Here is a 19,318-nt window from a genome sequence, read left to right on the forward strand (position 1 = left end):
AATCTGTGAGTGTAATAGCTGTAGCTGCTTCAAACAGCAAGACTTCACCAAACTCAAGAAAAGATCCTACACCAACAAAGAGATACAGCACCCCACAGTTCACCTTTCATGCACTTCTCTGAACACATCACCTGCCTGCTCTCCCTGTACAGCTTGGAAAAGAATTCATGATGCAGTTCACACTAAGCAGATGAAAGGAAGAGACCTTTTTTGTTTTTTTAAAGCTGATCTCAAATGCATTACATTCATGCAATAGAAAGGTCTCAACCACAACATGGTCTATTGACCTTGAACCCAAGAAGACTCCCAGGGTAACCACAGGAATATGAAGAGGAATTTGGCTTCTTTGGGTTTTTTTCCTTCTTGTAGAAGTCAGAATAAAAGTATGTGAATATATTTTGTGGTCCCACATTCTCACCCTGAACTTTTAAATATATTTTATTGAAGTCACAAAAAAATAGAACTTAGGAAAACAGATGCACAAATCTATCGCAATATGTATCAGGTTTATACATATTCATCCAACTTAACCCTTAATTCCACCCCCCCCCCCAATATGCAGTATACACCCTTACAAACCAAAAGAAGCTTGGACTGTGGAACACATTCCCACCCTGAAATCTGTTATTTCTTGACCCTGTTGGAATGATTCAATAATGCCTTGAGACATTCTGCCTTTCCTGTAGCCATTTTTCACTACCAACAAAAACGTCTCACAATCTCATGGTCTTTAAACATTGGGTCTTTTTAGCATTTGATAGAAAGACTAAGGAGGCTAGGGCTTTTCAGCTCGGAGAAGAGACGGCTGAGGGGAGACATGATAGATGTATATAAAATAATGAGTGGAGTGGAACAGATGGATGTGAAGCGTCTGTTCACGCTTTCCAAAAGGACTAGGGGGCATGCGATGAAACTACAGTGTAGTAAATTTAAAACAAATAGGAGAAAATTTTTCTTCACCCAACGTGTAATTAAACTCTGGAATTTATTGCCGGAGAATGTAGTGAAGGCGGTTAGCTTGGCAGAGTTTAAAAAGGGGTTGGACGGTTTCCTAAAGGACAAGTCCATAGACCGCTACTAAACGGACTTGGGAAAAATCCACAATTTCGGGAATAACTTGTATAAAATGTTTGTACGTTTGGGTAGCTTGCCAAGTGCCCTTGACCTGGATTGGCCGTTGTTGGGGACAGGATGCTGGGCTCGATGGACCTTTGGTCTTTTCCCAGTATGGCATTACTTATATACTTATGTCATGAATCTGGATGTCTGGCAAGTTCAAATTCCATAACTCCAAGCAAACATTTCAGAAAAAGATTACCCTCAGACCGCTTGAGTGGAAGAGGCTCTGCTTCCAGTGTTCCTCATCGGAAGATCAGTGAATGGGAAGGTGCTGGGGCATTGAAATTGATTTATTTATTCTATTTACAAAATTTCTGTAGGATTAATTGCTAGAGAATGAATTTGATGGAGCTTTTGTTTAAAAGTCCCACTAGCAATGACTGAGTCAAAGGTATGAGGTGAGTTGGCGGTATCAAATCTGCCAACGTGGCCATCTGTAGGAGCGCGCGAGCGAGCAGGACTGTGGGTGGGACACACTGTCAGGAGGACATAAGAATAGCCATACTGGGTCAGACCAATGGTCCATCTAGCGCAGAATCCTCGTTCCAACGGTGGCCAATCCAGGTCACAAGCACCTGGCAAGATTCCGGAATCCCAAAGAGCAGCAACATTCCATGCTCCCAATCCTAGGGCAGCAGTGGCTTTCCCCATGTCTATCTCAATAGTAGACTATGGAGTTTTTCTCCAAGAATTTGTCTGAAACTTTTCTTAAACCCAGACACGCTAACTGCTGTAACCACATCCTCTGGAAACAAGTTCCTTTTGAGTCAGTCTGTGAGTTGGAGAGTACAGTAACACAAAAAGGACAGGAGGGGCACCATTATTATCCTTTGCCTTAGGAGTCATTTTATCCAGCAACTGCCCTGCTTCCAGCAGGGGCATAGCTAGGTGGGGCCACGGTGGCATGGGCCCCCACAGATTTAGCCCCTGGCCCCCTCTACCTTCAACCCCCCCGCCGCTTTCAACCCCCCCATCTCACTGCCGCCAACCCTCCTCTGCCACTAGGTACCTTTGCTGGCGGGGGTCCCCAACCCCTGCCAACAAAGGTACCTAGCGGTGGTGATGGGGGAGGGTTGGTGGCGGGCAAAACTGTGCCCCCCCCCCACCTTGGGCTCTGGACCCCCCTCCCACCGAGGTCTGGCTACGCCCTTGGCTTCCAGGCCGAAAAAAAGAATCTCCGAGACAATCTGCATTCATGCCTGTGTCATGCCTTGATGGCCTCCCTTCACCTCAAACTCTCCTTTCCCAAATTTAAGACCGCACCTAAAACCTACTTCTTCAAATGGCCGCGATGAGACTTTTGGAGAGCACTAACCGCCATTCTGTATGAATGTTTGGTCTTGTCTGTTTTTCTCTTTTCCATTTAAAATGGAATTCTTCTTTTCTCTCTGATCTGGATGTGTTTTTAGTTTGTTCAACCGCCTCTCTGTGTCTTTATGAGAGACGGTATATCAAGGTGCTCATTTGAAAATGAGCCCCCACATGCACTATTTATGACATTTATATCCCAATGTGGCTTATGATATGGATTAAATAGACAGAGAATGAATTACATCAATAATAATTTAGTAATGGTGTAAGTGAGGATGATTGTTAGTAAGGAGCAGATGTCAGTAACAATGTTCTATGGAATTGTATTACAGAAGAAAGACAAAATTGTTAACTATACCTAAATAGACTATTGATATGAATTTTGATATAAATTTGCAAATAGATAGATTTTTAATATCTTTCCAAACTGCATGATGGAATCTAATAGATTCTGGAAGACAGTTCCCACATTTGGTTCCAAGAAAAGTGAAGTCTACAGACAGTACTGATTTATAGTTTGGTAGGCGGAGTCTAAGGTAATCCCTAACTCCAAGAAAGGCATTGTGTGGGGGTAGTTCTATTAAATGGTGCATTTAATCTGGAGCCAATCCGTGTAAGATTCGAAAGATAAAGGTTCATAGTTTGAACGAAACCCTGGCTTTAATGGGGAGCCAGTGCAATTTAGTTAGCAGAGGTGTGACTCATTCAAAACGTGATATTTTGAAAATAAATTGAGCAGCTGTATTTTGAGCAGTCTGGAGTCTTTTTAGGACCTGCTCCTTACAGCCTGAACAGATAGCATTACATTAATCCATCTGTGATAGAACTAGAGGTCGTACAAGGAGTTTCAGATGAGAAATAAGGGACTAATACATTTAAGCTTCCAGAGTGTCAAGAAGGATTTGGCAAAGACATTAGATACATGACAATCAACGTAAGATGACGATCAATGGTAACACCTAGAATCTTTAATGTGGATTCTATAGGATAGGAAGTATGGTTAATAGTGAAACTATTATAAAGGAGTAGAATCATCCGAGTTGGTGATGTCCAGGAATTTAATTTTAGTTTTAATCTGAACTCAGATGTCCAAGATTCCATAAGGTCGTCCTAATTTGATTAGGTTCAAAATTTCAGAAATGCCTTTTCTAAAAGGGAAGTAGATGTGACATCATCTGCATATATGAAAGTGTGAAAACCTGCAGCTTCAAGCCTGCTGAACAACGGTGCCGTCATTACATTGAATTGAATGGGGGAGAGTGGAGAGCCCCAAGGCACCCCACAATCAGAGCACCAAGGAGGTAAAACAGAACCTGCCATTTTTACTTGATAAGATCTTAGCTTAAGGAAGCCTTGAAACCACCGAAGAACATTACCACTTACGCCAAAGTGATCTAATACATTTAGTAAAATGTTGTGGTCCACCACGTCAAAAGCATTTGACATATCAAACTGCACCAGGATAATCTTTTTACCTAAGCTAATTGCTTTCTTAAAATTAGAAATTAGAGTGGTGAGGACATTTTCAGTACTATAAGAGGGTCTGAAACCTGATTGGTGAAAAAGATGAGAGAGAGACCATAAGCTGGGCTGCAATTATAGCTTCCATGACTTTAGTCAATAGGGGTATGGATGCTACTGGTCAAAGGCAGACACATTTTTTGGAATAGGAGTTAATGTGATAGAGCCTTTTGTTCTTTGGGAAAAGACCGTGATTTAACATAGAAGAAATGGTTAATTGGAGGAGATTAATAAATGTAATTGGAGCTTCCTTTAAAAAGGTAACTTGGACACGCATCCAAGGAACAGTGAGAGCAGGAATATTTTAGTAGAAATGATCTAACTGTCTCGAGAGAAAGTAATAGGAAGGAAGACCACGCTCTATCAAATGCTAAATCTCCATATGGATTTGTCGGTTCATTAGGGAGGGTAATAGAAACATCGTTAAGCTTCATGACACCTTTTCTTATTCTAAGGATTTTGTGCTCCACGTAGGAGGCTAATTGAAGTGTTGTAGGGGTTAACTCGTTGGATAGAGATAAATTTTTAGTGTTTAGCTGGGAATTAATTAAATTATAGAGGTTTTTTTTATGTATTCATAGATAGGCCATCGATTTGTTTACTATAGAAAAGGCTTTTGGCTTCTTTAAATTTAGATCTGTAAACCCTTAGTGCTGATTTCCAAAATTGTTTGTCTTCATCTGATTTAGTTTTTGACCCTTCCTCTCTTATAGCGCTGCCTTTTCAAAAAAAAAAAAAAAGAGAGAAGAGTTTCTTCATTGAACTGAAGGCGAGGTTTTTTTGAGAGGATCCCATTGTAATATAATCATACTTAAAAACTCCCACAAATGGGGCCGTGCATTGCCTTTAGTGCAGAGGAGGAAGCAGTAGATAAGAACTGTTCACCAACTCCTGCCAACTAGAGGTCAATGCATGAAGGATGGGCAGAATAGAGAAACCTTTACGGGCAGTGCAACTCTGTTCTTCCCTCTGTCCTTTCTGTTGATAGCTGATTTACTATGGCAAAATTCCGCCTTGAGAACTTTAAGCACTACAAAGGGCCCCTTCTAGTCATGTGAGCCCTAGGCACTTGCCTGGGCATCACTCCTGCCCTGAACACCAGTTCCCAGGTTCCCTTCTTTATGCTCATTTTTTTTTTAATTCCCTCGCCTGGATTTTCTCTCTCATACCCCCTGCCTGGCTTCCTTCTGGATCTTCTACTACTACTTAACATTTCTAGAGCGCTACTAGGGTTATGCAGCGCTGTACAAATCAACAAAGAAGGCCAGTCCCTGCTCAGAGGAGCTTACAATCTAAAGGACGAAATGTCAAGTTGATGCAGTCTAGATTTCTTGAGTAGAGGTGTGGTGGTTAGGTGCCGAAGGCGACATTGAAGAGGTGGGCTTTGAGCAATGATTTGAAGATGGGCAGGGAGGGGGCCTGGCGTATGGGCTCAGGGAGTTTGTTCCACGCATGGGGTGAGGCGAGGCAGAAAGGGCGGAGCCTGGAGTTGGCAGTGGTGGAGAAGGGTACTGAAAGGAGGGATTTGTCTTGAGAGCGGAGGTTACGGGTAGGAATGTAAGGGGAGATGAGGGTAGAGAGGTAAGGAGGGGCTGTAGATCGAGTGTATTTGTAGGTTAGTAGGAGAAGCTTGAACTGTATGCGGTACCTGATCGGAAGCCAGTGAAGTGACTTCAGGAGAGGAGTGATATGAGTATATCTGTCCAGGTGGAAGATAAGACGTGCAGCAGAGTTCTGAATAGACTGAAGGGGGGATAGATGGCTGAGTGGGAGGCCAGTGAGGAGTAGGTTGCAGTAGTCAAGGCGAGAGGTAATGAGAGAGTGGATGAGAGTTCGGGTGGTGTGCGCAGAGAGGAAAGGGTGAATTTTGCTAATGTTATAGAGGAAGAAGCGACAGGTCTTGGCTATCTGCTGGATATGCGCAGAGAAGGAGAGGGAGGAGTCGAAGATGACACCGAGGTTGCGGGCAGATGAGACGGGGATGATGAGGGTGTTATCAACTGAGATAGAGAGTGGAGGGAGAGGAGAAGTGGGTTTGGGTGGGAAGACAAGAAGTTCGGTCTTGGCCATCTTCTCCAGCAGTATTAGACGTCTTTAGGTAGTAATGACAACAACAACAACAACAACAAAAAAAGAAACATCATTATTATACCTCCTGGAAAATTCAAGTCGCAGAAGGCAGGAATTTTATCCTTCAGCTTCCCTCAAGCAAATCTGCAATACAGGAGGGCTTCTGCTGGAAGCCTGGGAGAGAGGGACAACTGAGGAAGGGACTGGACCTGTCAAGAAGGCAGCAGTAGGGATTATATTATTCGGATCGCTAATGTGTTCAACTCAAAATAGTACATGGCCAAAAACCAGTAATAAAAACCTCGGGGCAAGCCATTAAAAATGGGATGAAGAAGCATTCTGGGCATCAATGCAATACAGCACTACCTTTGCATACGAAGGACAAGATAAAAGGAAAGAGGCAGGAACCCCTGAAGGACACTTCAACCCTCCCATCCAATGATACTGTGCTCTGGCACACAAAGGAAGACTGAAAAATTAATGGTGAGCAAGTAGGCACTTCAGAACACATCCCCTAACCAAAATACATCAATAAATCTAAAGAAGTGGGGAAGCGATTATTACCAACAGCTGAACAGGGTCCTCAAGGACTTGGTGGTTAGGAGGAACCAGCCTGGACATTAGTGTAATGCTAATTCCCCACCTCTATCCCTGCTGTGCTCGGAATTATCGTCAGTCCAGTCCTTCATAGTGCAAGAGGGATAAAAGTCACTGCCCCCCCCCCCCCGCTCCTGCCACAGAGCTCCAGTGGGGCTGATCCACAGATGAGTGGGAATGTTGTCCTTCAGCTTCCACTGTGTCACTATGGAGACATTATATAGACAATAGCTGGGACTTTTATCTTGTCTACACTGGAAAAAAGCTTTTTCTAATTGATTGATGTGCTTTGTGTTATCACAAGTACAGACACTTTCTGATCTACTGATGAGATAGCAGGGAAGGGGGGGGGGTTGGCATATTTCACCCTCTCCCTGCTACTCTGGAGAGCAGTTCATGAAATCTATCATTGAAGAGTATCAAAAAGGTAAAATAAAACTACTACTGCTCATTTCTATGCTACTAGATATGCACAGCACTGTATACAACATATGCAGGTACTTTCTCTCTCCCTACAGGGTCACAATCTAAGTTTTTATACCTGGGGCAATGGAGGGTTAAGTGACTTAATAAGTACATAAGCACTTCCATACTGGGAAAAGACCAAGGGTCCATCAAGCCCAGCATCCTGTCTCCGACAGTGGCCAATCCAGGCTTCAAGAATCCGGCAACCCCCCCCCCCCCCCCAAAAAAAAAAAAACCCCACCACTTTAATTCTTAATGTTCAATGGACTTTTCCCTAAGGAATCTGTCCAAACCCCCTTTAAACTCCGTAAGGCCAGCTGCTGTCACTACATTTTCCGGCAACAAGTTCCAGAGTCCAACTACACACTGAGTAAAGAAAAACTCTCTCCTGTTTGTTTTAAATCTACCTTATTCTAGCTTCATCTTGTGTCCTCTGGTTCTATTGTTGTTTGAAATTGTAAACAAACGCTTCACATCTGTCCGCTCTACTCCGCTCATTATCTTGTAGACTTCTATCATATCACCCCTCAGCCGCCTTTTCTCCAAGCTGAAGAGCCCTAACCTTCGTACCTTTTCCTCATAAAGAAGTCGTTCCATCCCTTTTATCATTTTCGTCGCCCTTCTCTGCACTGTCTCTAATTCCTTTATATCTTTTTTTGAGATGCGGCGACCAGAATTGGACACAATATTCTAGGTGTGGTCGCACCATGGAGCGATACAACGGCATTATAACGTCCTCGTGTTTGTTTTCCATCCCTTTCCTAGTAATACTCAACATTCTGTGCGCTTTCTTAGCCACCACAGCACACTGAGCAGAAGTTTATAAGGTCACAAAGAGCTGCAGTGGGAATTGAACCCAGGTCATCAGGATCAAAGCCCCCTGCACCAACCATTAGGCTACTTCAAGAATAACTAAGCGCATGTAAAAGAATTCCTTTATCTGACTTCTAAAGGGGTACGTGGGAACATTTCAATATTGCACAACCCTGGTAGAAGATTCTCTGTGGGGTCAAAACACACAAGGGTGGAAGAGCACCAAAGAAGATTCTCTGTGACATCATAGAGAAACATTGTCTCAAACAAGTATTATTGATTTATTGTTTTCCGTTAATTATTCTCTCCTATGGAGTAGGGCTGTATGAAGAGATTTTGAGCATTTTTAAATGAGGTGCTATGCTGACTGCGCTGCAGGCATTTTTTTTTAAACTTCTAAATGAAATCACGGCAGAAGCATGCTCCAAGCACTTCCTCTGCTCAACTCCAGCTCTTGGTGATGCAAAAAAAGGTGACACCTCTTATCTGAAAAGGATAATGTTGAAGTGCATTTATGTTGAAATTCAGACGATACTACATGACAGGAGCCAGGATTGTCTATGTTATCCATGAGATAGGCAAGTCCTCTGATCTCTATTTCTTTATTCTTTCCAACCTAAAGGATATTGGAACAAAATTATGCATTAGGTGCCAAAGTATCTGTTGGCAAACTAACTCTCGGGAGGTTTAACGGAATGGAACCAAATTCAGCATGGAGGAGACACACCAAGACTCAAAATGGGACAGGCCAGACTGGAGTTTCCAGGGAAATAAGATTCCCCCCCCTCCCCCCCCAAAAAAAATGTGTATGGGAGAAGCAGTTTCAGCTTACACAGCAGAGAAACTTTGGTACTGTGAAGCAAAGCAGTTAGGGAATCGCTCCTTTCAAACTACCTGTCACCTCATCACTACTCTCCCGGTCATAGACGCACTCACAGAGATACACAGACACATTCAAACAGACAGACATACATAAGTACATAAATAATGCCATACTGGGAAAAGACCAAAGGTCGATCGAGCCCGGCATCCTGTCCCCGACAGTGGCCAATCCAGGTCAAGGGCACCTGGCAAGCTTACCAAACGTACAAACATTCTATACGTTATTTCCGAAATTGTGGATTTTTTCCCAAGTCCATTTAGTAGTGGTTTATAGGGTTGTCCAACCCTGCTTTAAACTCTGCCAAGCTAAGCGCCTTCACTACGTTCTCCGGCAACGAATTCCAGAGTTTAATTACGTGTTGGGTGAAGAAAAATTCTCTCCGATTTGTTTAAAATTTACAACACTGTAGTTTCATCGCATGCCCCCTAGTCCTAGTATTTTTGGAAAGTGTGAACAGACACTTCACATCCACCTGTTCCACTCCACTCATTATTTTATATACCTCTATCATGTCTCCCCTCAGCCGTCTTCTCCAAGCTGAAAATCCCTAGCCCCCTTAGTCTTTCTTCATAGGGAAGTCGTCCCATCCCCGCTATCATTTTAGTCGCCCTTCGCTGCACCTTTTCCAATTCTACTATATCTTGAGATGCGACAACTAGAATTGAACACAATACTCAAGGTGCGGTCGCACCATGGAGAGATACAACGGCATTATAACATCCTCACACCTGTTTTCCATACCTTTCCTAATAATACCCAACATTCTATTCGATTTCCTAGCCGCAGCAGCACACTGAGCAGAAGGTTTCAGTGTATTATCGACAACAACACCCAGATCCCTTTCTTGGTCCATAACTTCTAACGTGGAACCTTGCATGACGTAGCTATAATTCGGATTCTTTTTTCCCCACATGCATCACCTTGCACTTGTTCACATTAAACGTCATCTGCCATTTAGCCGCCCACTCTCGTAAGGTCCTTCTGTAATTTTTCACAATCCTGTCGCGAGTTAACGACTTTGAATAACTGTGTCATCAGCAAAATTTAATTACTTCGCTGGTTACTCCCATCTCTAAGTCGTTTATAAATATATTAAAAAGCAGTGGTCCTAGCACTGACCCCTGACAGACAAACAGACAATGCAAGTACTACAGTGAGCATTAGCAGTAAGTTTGAGAGACTGGGATCATACTCCACGTACCCTGGCTTAGGAATGAGGTTCATTCCTGTCCACAGACAGACATTGATATGCAGTATACTTATACACAGACACATGGACACACACAGACCAGGGGTGGACTGACCTTTCGGGCAACCGGGCAGTCCTACCTTGAAGTGCCCTGGTGGTCTAGTGGCCTCTGCTGGGGCAGGAAAGAATCCCACTCTTTCCTGCCTGCTGCCGCTACTCTGCTTGGCGCCACCAGCACTGCTGTGTTTTAAAAATGGCTGCTGAGATCTGTGAGACTACCATGGTAATTCTCAGCAGCCATTTTGAAAGCAGCTGGGCACAGTAGCTATAGAAGGCAGGAAAGAGTGAGGTTCTTTTCTGCCCCCAAAGAAACCACCAGACCACCAGGGCCCTTCAAGGTAGGATCAGGGAGGGAGGCAACAACTGTGGCGATACGGGAGGGGGGAGGCAGTACAGCAGTGGGGTGACGGGCAGTGGCCAGGGGGGCCCCAATGACCTTTACTGTCTGGGGGCAGTGGTGTAGCAAGGGCGGGGTGGTGGGGGCGGTCTGCTCCAGGTGCACGCTGCTGGAGGGGGTGCAGAGAGCAGCCGCATGCCTGTTGGCTCTGCTGGTTCCCTACTCCCTCTGCCCCAGAACAGGTTATTTCCTGTTCTGGGGCAGAGGGAGCCAGCGGAGCCGACAGCCACGCGGCTGCTCTCTGCAGCTAAGAATGCACCTGGGGGGGGGGGGGGGTGTCGTGCTGCATCCTGGGGGAACAGATGCCGCTGCACCTGGGGGGGGGGCACAAAGCGGCAATCCGCCCCGGGTGGCAGCCGACCTAGGAACGCCGCTGCCTGGGGACCCCTACCACTGTCAGTTTGCCCCTGCCACAGACACACACACACAAACACGCATACATATGAACACACACCTCAGACACAACCCAGGCATGCACAGTTTATAGTTTATTAACATTTGCTAGACTGACAGGCAGAGAAAAGCAGTGTACAGGCTACACTATAAATAGAAAAAGAAAGGAACACCATGAATTGATAGGAAAGAATGAGAAACACTCGTGAGCCAAAAAAAAAAAAAGGGAGAGGAAAGAAAAGGGTTCAGGGGAAAACTGGGGAAAGGTTATAATGACTTTGCAACCTAATTAATCTGGGCCCCCATAAGTCTGTTGGAATAACCAGGTCTTTAGTTCTACCTTAAAACTTTTAAACATGCTACGAATATGGAGCAGAAGGGCTATTCCAGATGAATGATGCAAGGAAGAAGAAAGTGGTTCATCTGGTCCACTCACAATGAGCATATGTAGGTCCAGGGAGGACAAGGCAATAATCATTCAAAGAGTGTAAAACACAGGTAGGTGTGTAGCTAGCTAACTATTCTGGATAGCCAGTTCCAAATGCCTTAAAAGTCAATATTGATGTTTTGTAGATGATCCTTTGCTCCACAGGGAGTCAATGATACTGGTTTTAATAAAGACACACAAACACACAGAAACAATATGGACTGACAAAGCTACAATGCAGACACATAGCGACAGGCTCGATACAGACTCACATATACACAGACACAAAACAAACGCAAATACATGACACACTTGAGTGAATGGAGGAGTAGCCTAGTGGTTAGTGCAGCGGCCTCAAATCACTTAACTCTCCATTGCCTCAACTAAGAATAAGTACCTGTATATAATATGTAAACTGCTTTGATTCCTTTCCCTTATATAGGCAAACAAACAGACCCGGCACACATACGCAAAGACACACACAAAGGAAATGGAAATAAACCCATGATGAGGCATGTTTCACATGCTTTCCCCATCAGGCCCCTCCCATCCTCTGCAGCTACACCCCTCGCCTTGCTTGTAATGATTCAGATGTGTATTTCGGTCTTTGTTGCAAATTTGATTGTGACACCTAGTGACTGAACCCTGTAGTTTGCTACAGCTGGTGCTGGAGAAGCATGGGCACCCTGTGATTAAACTGGAAAATCTATCGTTTGAAATCTGTTGACATTGACATCTGATGATGGTTAGATATTATCACACTTGGTTTTATTTTAACATTCTTTCTTGACCAACAAAATGTTTGGGTACCAACTCTGTTCACACCTCTCTTTTCCTCTCTCCTCCAGGTCAGAAGCACACAGAGGGGCTAAAAAGAATTTTGTGTTTTCCCCGCTTAACATATGAACATAAGATATGCTTAGTTATATTTGCCAAACTTGCTGAGTATCTTCTGGTTCTAATTCTTTTTTTTCTAAGAATCAAGTATGGGTAAATACAGCCATCTCATTGCTAGCTACATACCTAGTCCACTGTATTGCCATAGGAAGGCAGGGGTGACATGATACAGACGTTCAAATATTTGAAAGGTATTAATCCACAAATGAACCTTTTCCAGAGACGGTAGAACTAGAGGACATGAATTGAGGTTGAAGGGGGGGGGGGGGGCAGACTCAGGCGTAAAGTCAGGAAATATTTTTTTCACGGAGAGGGTGGTGAATATGTGGAATGCCCTCCTGTGGGAGGTGGTGGAGATAAAAACAGTAACAGAATTCAAACATGCATGGGATAAACACAAAGAAATCCGGTTTAGAAGGAATGGTTCCATGGAATCTTAGCGGAGATTGGGTGGTGATGCCGGTAATTGGGGAAACAAAATGGGAGCTGGGCAGACTTCTACAGTCTATGCCCTGATCGTGACTGAATAGATAGGGATGGGCTGGAGTATAAATTTTAAGGGGCTTCAACGTTAGCTCAGAACTTTAATACAAGAACAGTGCTGGGTAGACTATTAAAAAAAAATAAAATAGGGACAGATTACAAAGACACGAAGAAATTATACCAACTCGTGAACAAACTCCTAAACACTAACCTGGCCACTACATCGAATACAGACATCCCATCTGCAGATAAATTGGCTAAGTATTTCAATGAAAAAATTGTAAATCTACGCAACACGTTACCTCAGGACAACACTGACATCGAAAAAATTCCTTAATAAATTGGACCCAACCACTGGAGAATGCCTGGCTGACTAAACATGGGTAAATTTCGCCCTCCTCGATGTTGACACAGTTGCACGGATGATCAGAAGGTTCTCCAACACCCACTGTAAACTAGATACTTGCCCCAACTACCTAATGAAATCCGCTCCGACCGCTCCATAATAGACCTCACATCCCAACTAAACTACATGCTACAGCAAGGTCTCTTCCCAAAGGAAAATGGCAATATCCTACTCATCCCGATACCAAAAGACACCAAGAAAAAAAAAAACCAGATGAAAATCACTAACTACTGTCCAGTAGCATCCATCCCGTTGTCAGTCGAAATAATGGAAAGCATGATAGCCAAACAACTTACAGAATATATAAACAAATTCTCATTACTACACGAATCACAATCAGGCTTTCGCCCCCTCCACAGCACAGAAACAGTACTAATCACCCTCCTAGCCAAATTCAAGCAGGAAATAGCAATAGGCAAAAATATCCTCTTCCTCCAACTCGACATGTCTTCTAGTGCGTTCGACATGATAAACCAGAATATATTAATAAGACTACTAGATAAGTTCGGCATTGGAGGAAACATACTTAGCTGGATCAAGGGTTTCCTAACCACAAGAACATATCAAGTTGGATCAAGGGTTTCCTAACCACAAGAACATATCAAGTAAGATCAAACTCAAACATATCATCACCGTGGAAACCAGACTGTGGAGCACCACAAGGATCACCGATCCTCTTCAACCTAATGATGACCCCACTAGCTAAGTCCTTATCTCATTCATCTATGCAGACATTGTCACAATATACATTCCTTACAAATCCAAAGTGACAGAAATCACCAACGAAATCAAGATCTGCTTAAACATCATGGATTCTTGGGCAAATGCATTTCAACTAAAACTCAACAAAGAAAAAACACACTGTCTTATCCTCTCATCCCAACACAGCGCGGGCAATCCCACAACTATCAACAACCCAGATTACACCCTCCCTATCTCAGACAGCCTGAAAATCCTCTGCGTTACAATGGACCGCAACCTAACACTACAGAACCAAGTGACATCTACAACAAAGAAAATGTTCCAATCAATGTGGAAACTCAAAACGCGTGAAACAATTCTTCAAGGGAAACATTTTGCAACCTGTTACAATCAATGGTACTAAGCCACCTAGACTACTGCAACGGAATCTATGCGGGATGCAAAGAACAAACATTAAAGAAACTTCAAACAGTTCAAAACACGGCAGCTAGGCTCATCTTCTGAAAAACGCGATTCGAAAGCGCAAAACCCCTCCGTGAAAAACTACACTGGCTCCCAATCAAAGAGCGCATTGCTTTCAAAATCTGCACTCTGGTTCACAAAATTATTTACGGTGAAGCCCCGGGATACATGACCGAACTGATCAACCTACCAACTAGAAACACATCCAAATCAACACGAACATATCTAAATCTGCACTACCCAAGCTGCAAAGGACTCAAATACAAATCAACTTACACATCCAGTTTTTCCTACATAAGCACACAACTGTGGAATGCATTACCTAAAGCCTTGAAAATTGCATACGAGCACCTAAACTTCTGGGAAAAACTAAAAACTAACCTGTTTAAAAAAGCATACCCTACCGATCCAACATAAATGCCTGATCTCTGCAACACAACAAAACCAAAGTACATAATGGACAACACAACTCCCCCACTGTACGATTCCCAAAAGTGGCTGTGCCACATGAACTTTATCTTACCACAATATCACTTTGTATTTGTTTACACCGGAGTCGGCAAATGCCACTACGGCACTATGTAAGCCACATTGAGTCTACAAATAGGTGGGAAAAGGTGGGAAAATGTGGGGTACAAATGTAACAAATAAATAATAAACTTCTACAGTCTGTACCCTGAGACAAATCAAACTCAGGTATAAAGTATAACATACCATGTAAAACGAGTTTATCTTGTTCGACATACTGGGTGGACAGTACAGGTCTTTATCTGCCGTCATTTACTATGTTACTCTTTGGGGTTCTACATGGAATGTTGCTACTAATTGGTATTCCGGCATCTTCAGAACTTTTAGTACAAGAACAGTGCTCGTCAGACTTCTATGGTCTGTGCCCTGAGAATGGCAAAGACAAATCAAACTCGGGTACACATAGTATCGCATATCATGTATGAGTTTATCTTGTTGGGCAAACTGGATGGACAGTACAGGTCTTTATCTGCCGTCATTTACTATGTTACAATGATGGCTTTGGAGCTCATCCCTATCACAGATAATTGTCTTAAAATACACAAGGCCATATTATTTAAGGTAACGCACTTGATATACTGCCTTTCTGTGGTACAACCAAAGTGGTTTACATGTATTACATGCAGGTACTTTCTCTAGTGGTCTCACAATCTAAGCATTGTACATGGGGTAATGGAGCTGCAGTGGGGAATTGAACCTGGTTCCCCTGTTTCTCAGGCCACTGCACCAACCATTAGGCTACTCCTTTGCCAACATCATACGTTGTTCATTTTACTATTCTTTCCAAACCAAATGAATGTTTGGAGACTGCTGTACTGCAAGTGCCTCACTCAACTCCGCTCCAGGTTAGAGATACACAAAGACAACAAAGACACACCTTGGCAACACAGATGCTTGTGCGGAAGGGTTGGAAAGAATTCAATGAAACATGCGTTGCACGCTTTGTTAATTCTTACAAATGTTATCATTAGATACTGGATTCCGACATCTAAAATTGGGATTATTAAGGTCTCTACAACATAGGTTGGTTGTTCTTATGATGGTCAAATGAAATGTATCCCAACTCTAGGGATGCTGCAGAGAGCCTCTGAAAGCGGATAGGGAACACCAGGCACCGCTCACTGGTTACCAGTTCCAGGAACTGGCATCAACATTCACAAAAATGTTGCAGGATTTTACATATGTACTGATGCTCTACGTAACCTTTCAACTTTGGGATTATCCCCTTGCTTCAGTTAGAATGGTCAGAATTCTTTCCGATGAAATTTCAGCACTAACATTCAAAATTTCCTATTCACTCTTCAATTGCTACCTTCAAATGGGCGATCATTAAAGAACTCTGCACCAATAAGCAGATTTTGCATGTATAGTGAGGGCACTCTATAGATCTAAGGACGTGCATCCTTTGATAGCCGGAGATCTTCATTTAGCAATGATAGTGCCAGGAGTGCTTTAAATTCAATTGAATAATTCAAAAGTTCAAGTAAATTTCAACAAGCTCAACATTTGTATGGGGGAAGCGGGTAGAGTTTGGCAGGATTAATGACAAGGTTTGATTCTTGGCATGTTTTGGTGATTTTTTAGCTTTTAGTCTCAATGTTAGCATTACAGTTACTCTTTCCCCTCTCTAGACAATCACATCCCCTCCACACTTTGCTTCCTCACCAATATTTGCTTTTCCTAGGAAACTCTTCAGGAGTTTGCAGCCACAATACCCTCTGATTTCTGCTCCAAGCATGAGGTGACTGATAAAATGTAAGATGAGTTTCTGCTTCAGACATTTTTTTTGTACATTTTGTTAAGATAATTTAATGACAAATATACTAAATAATGAAGGATGAATGGATAATAGGCAAGGTTGAAGACTGGGGGTACCGCTCACAGGTTTCAAACCTATGCTAGTTAACCTCCACCCCCCCCCTTCAAAAAATGATCTGAATATCACTGCCATGTTTTCTTGTGCTTGTAGAACTCAAAGGTGGGCAAACCAAGTCGGTGAAATTTACTTCCATGGGTGTTCAGATTCCAAGCTGGAGAGACGTTTTCAAGTGATGAGGATTTTCCAAGGGTAATATTTGGAAACAGTGACTACTATAATAATTTTTTTAAAACAATGTGTGCTTGTATGAAAGTATCAGGGGCTCACTGCACCCATCATCCAAAAACAGATCCCAGAATCAGCAACTGTAAATCCCATGGAATCTGAAGATTTCTTTATACTCTTCAGTCTCAAACCTTTGGCCTCAAAGAAAGAGCAGATTCAGGACTCCAGAGACAAATATAAACCTGACAGAGACACATGACAGATGTTGGGTATTTAACAATGCAAAATGAAATCTACACTTTTTGGTGGTCCTAATGTGCTATTTTCTTAATTGCCAACTCATGCTTTCACAGCAGATTTACTGGTTTTCCTTAGAACAAGGCAGAGCAGCATTAAAATGCACCAGGTAGATAATGGAAAGCCTCCTCCTGTTTTCCTGGGCTACCATCAATGAAACTGGCCACCTCAAGGCTCCCTCTGCTCACCTGCACCTGAATCCACAGAAATTCACAGAAGACCGAGGCTCCAGGTGGGTTTTTTTCATGGAAAATGAAGACAGACTAATTCGACTGCCATTACACCATCCCTTCAGAGTCTAAGGTGGTGGTGGTGGGGGGGTTTATCATGGTAAATGAAAACAGACTAATTTGTCTACCATTATAATATCCCTTCAGATTTCCCGCCTCCCATCCTACACAGTCAAAATACATTCAAGAGATTATCATCCAGAAACACTGGGGGGGGGGGGGGGGGGGGGGGATGAGAACAATACACTCTCAGGCCTTCTTTTTAACAATTCTGGTATTTAATGTTATCACTGTTGTTACCTAAGGAAGTCAACCCAGGTATTTCATAATGCACTAAAATATAATTTAGCTATTTTTCTTTTAACCAGGGTCTTGTTCATTCCTTACTAAACCAAACTATAACAGTGCACAAGGTAATATACAGAGAAAGACGGTAACAATGACTGTCCTTCAATTAACTTGAAGTGTGTAGCTCACGGACGGAACGAGGTCTTTTTGCAGGACAGGCAGACTAACCCACTCCAGCCACATTATAATGTGCTTCTTGTCCTACCCCCACGAATGCAAAACAGGCGACACAAAATCCCTTTCGCCCAGATCTTGGATCCCTTTGCAGTATCCACCATTCTGCGCTGCAGAGAGGAGGGTTTTTCCTGATTTTGGAAGCCTTTGGACACCCTCATTCGTTCATTAAGGATGGAAGAGGGGTAACCAAAGCAGGCAGAAGGGGGGGGGGGGACGCATAGAAAGGGGGAGCTGAAAGGTACAAGAAGCAGCCTCCCTCCCTCCCTCCACAGCCCCACGGAGCTGATGTTAGTAGCACCGTAGTAACAGCCTCGCCAGGCTCATTTTCAAAACAATCAACCAGGCACAGGCGCCGCTAGATTAAGGTTTTCTTTTCATGCCTGTGTGGAAATGCAGCGAAATTTCACAGTGCCAAGCTCAGAGCCACACATTTTCCTTCACATGGCTGTCAGGCAAGCAGAATCATTTTCAAATTGGAGTTCCTGCCAGCTCCCGTGCAAACACTGAATTTGCAAGAACTGGGACATTTCAGAAAGCAGACAAACTGGCCACGTTCATCAAGGACTCAGGGTAGCCTCGGATAGCTGCATTCAGCCAGCCCAGAAGGCACCAGTGAGTCTCAGGCTGGACTTACCTTTGGACCCGTCTCTCCTCACGTCAGTCAGCAATGAAGCCCACCTCGGAGCCCAAGAAGTTGGGGAAGGGGTGGGGGGGGCTGTAGTCTGGATTCGAGCTCCCTTCAGAGTCCCTGCTCACATCAACTCGGGCTGCCTCTCTTGAGTGGCAAAATGCTACTTTCGCGGTGCTGCGTTTTATCACAGCACAGATCTACGTCCTTGAGTGTTGGTTGGAGCTGGCATCCGTCTTCTTTCATGCATTTTAATTTTGCAGTTTGGGGGTTTGCTTTTGAGAACACACCTTCCTTCCTTTCCCCCTACGTGAGGCCAAGCAGCTCACCCAGCCTAGATGAAAATCCGCGCCGCGTTTGCAAACTGTACCTGGCTGGCTCTCTGCATCCCTCCCTCTGCTCCCAAGTCCTGCGCTGCCTGCACGGTATGTACAAAGGTACCAAAAAAAAAAAAAAAGCCAACCCTAGCAGCTTCTAATTGGTTCCAGCTTCTCTCCGCTGATTGGCTACAATGCAGTGGCCCTTTTATAGGGCTGGGGGGAGCTGATCTAGAAGGGGTTTCTGGTGAGAAACTCGACAGAGGGGGAGAAGTGACAGTTCCACGTGCGTTGGGGAAAGTGAAGACGATCGGTTCTAAGGGCTAATGTTTATTGTGCTGGTTAATGGGGCTTATAGGCTGCTGTTAGCCAGACAGTTGGGTGCTGGGGGAAACTATGGTATTTTGGCAAACTAGCTGGATTTAATCCGGAGTCGGTGAAGGTGCTGTGCAGATTTCCGCTTTTTATGAGCATTCAGGCTTGCAGCAAAACTTTATGTGAAGATGTGCACGACCTTAATCTGCAGCTGCAACTCTTTGAGAAAGAGAGTAAAT

The 19,318-nt window shown here is 43.7% G+C and overlaps 1 protein-coding gene across 2 annotated transcripts in view; it reads right to left on the minus strand.

The window, feature by feature from the left end:
* LOC115472329 (G-protein coupled receptor 22-like) overlaps nt 1–18,864 on the minus strand; it is a 151,990-nt gene extending 133,126 nt beyond the window's left edge. The window contains exon 1 of one of the 2 annotated variants that reach the window (XM_030206571.1): nt 18,818–18,864. The gene's annotated coding sequence lies outside the window, so the exon portion shown is untranslated. Of the gene's footprint in view, nt 1–18,453; nt 18,566–18,817 lie in introns of those variants that run through there. The other variant, XM_030206569.1, reaches the window with a different exon arrangement.
* Between the last annotated feature and the right edge of the window lie 454 nt (nt 18,865–19,318).

Source organism: Microcaecilia unicolor, chromosome 6 (genome assembly GCF_901765095.1).
Source record: "Microcaecilia unicolor chromosome 6, aMicUni1.1, whole genome shotgun sequence".
In the NCBI taxonomy this organism is placed as follows: domain Eukaryota; kingdom Metazoa; phylum Chordata; class Amphibia; order Gymnophiona; family Siphonopidae; genus Microcaecilia; species Microcaecilia unicolor.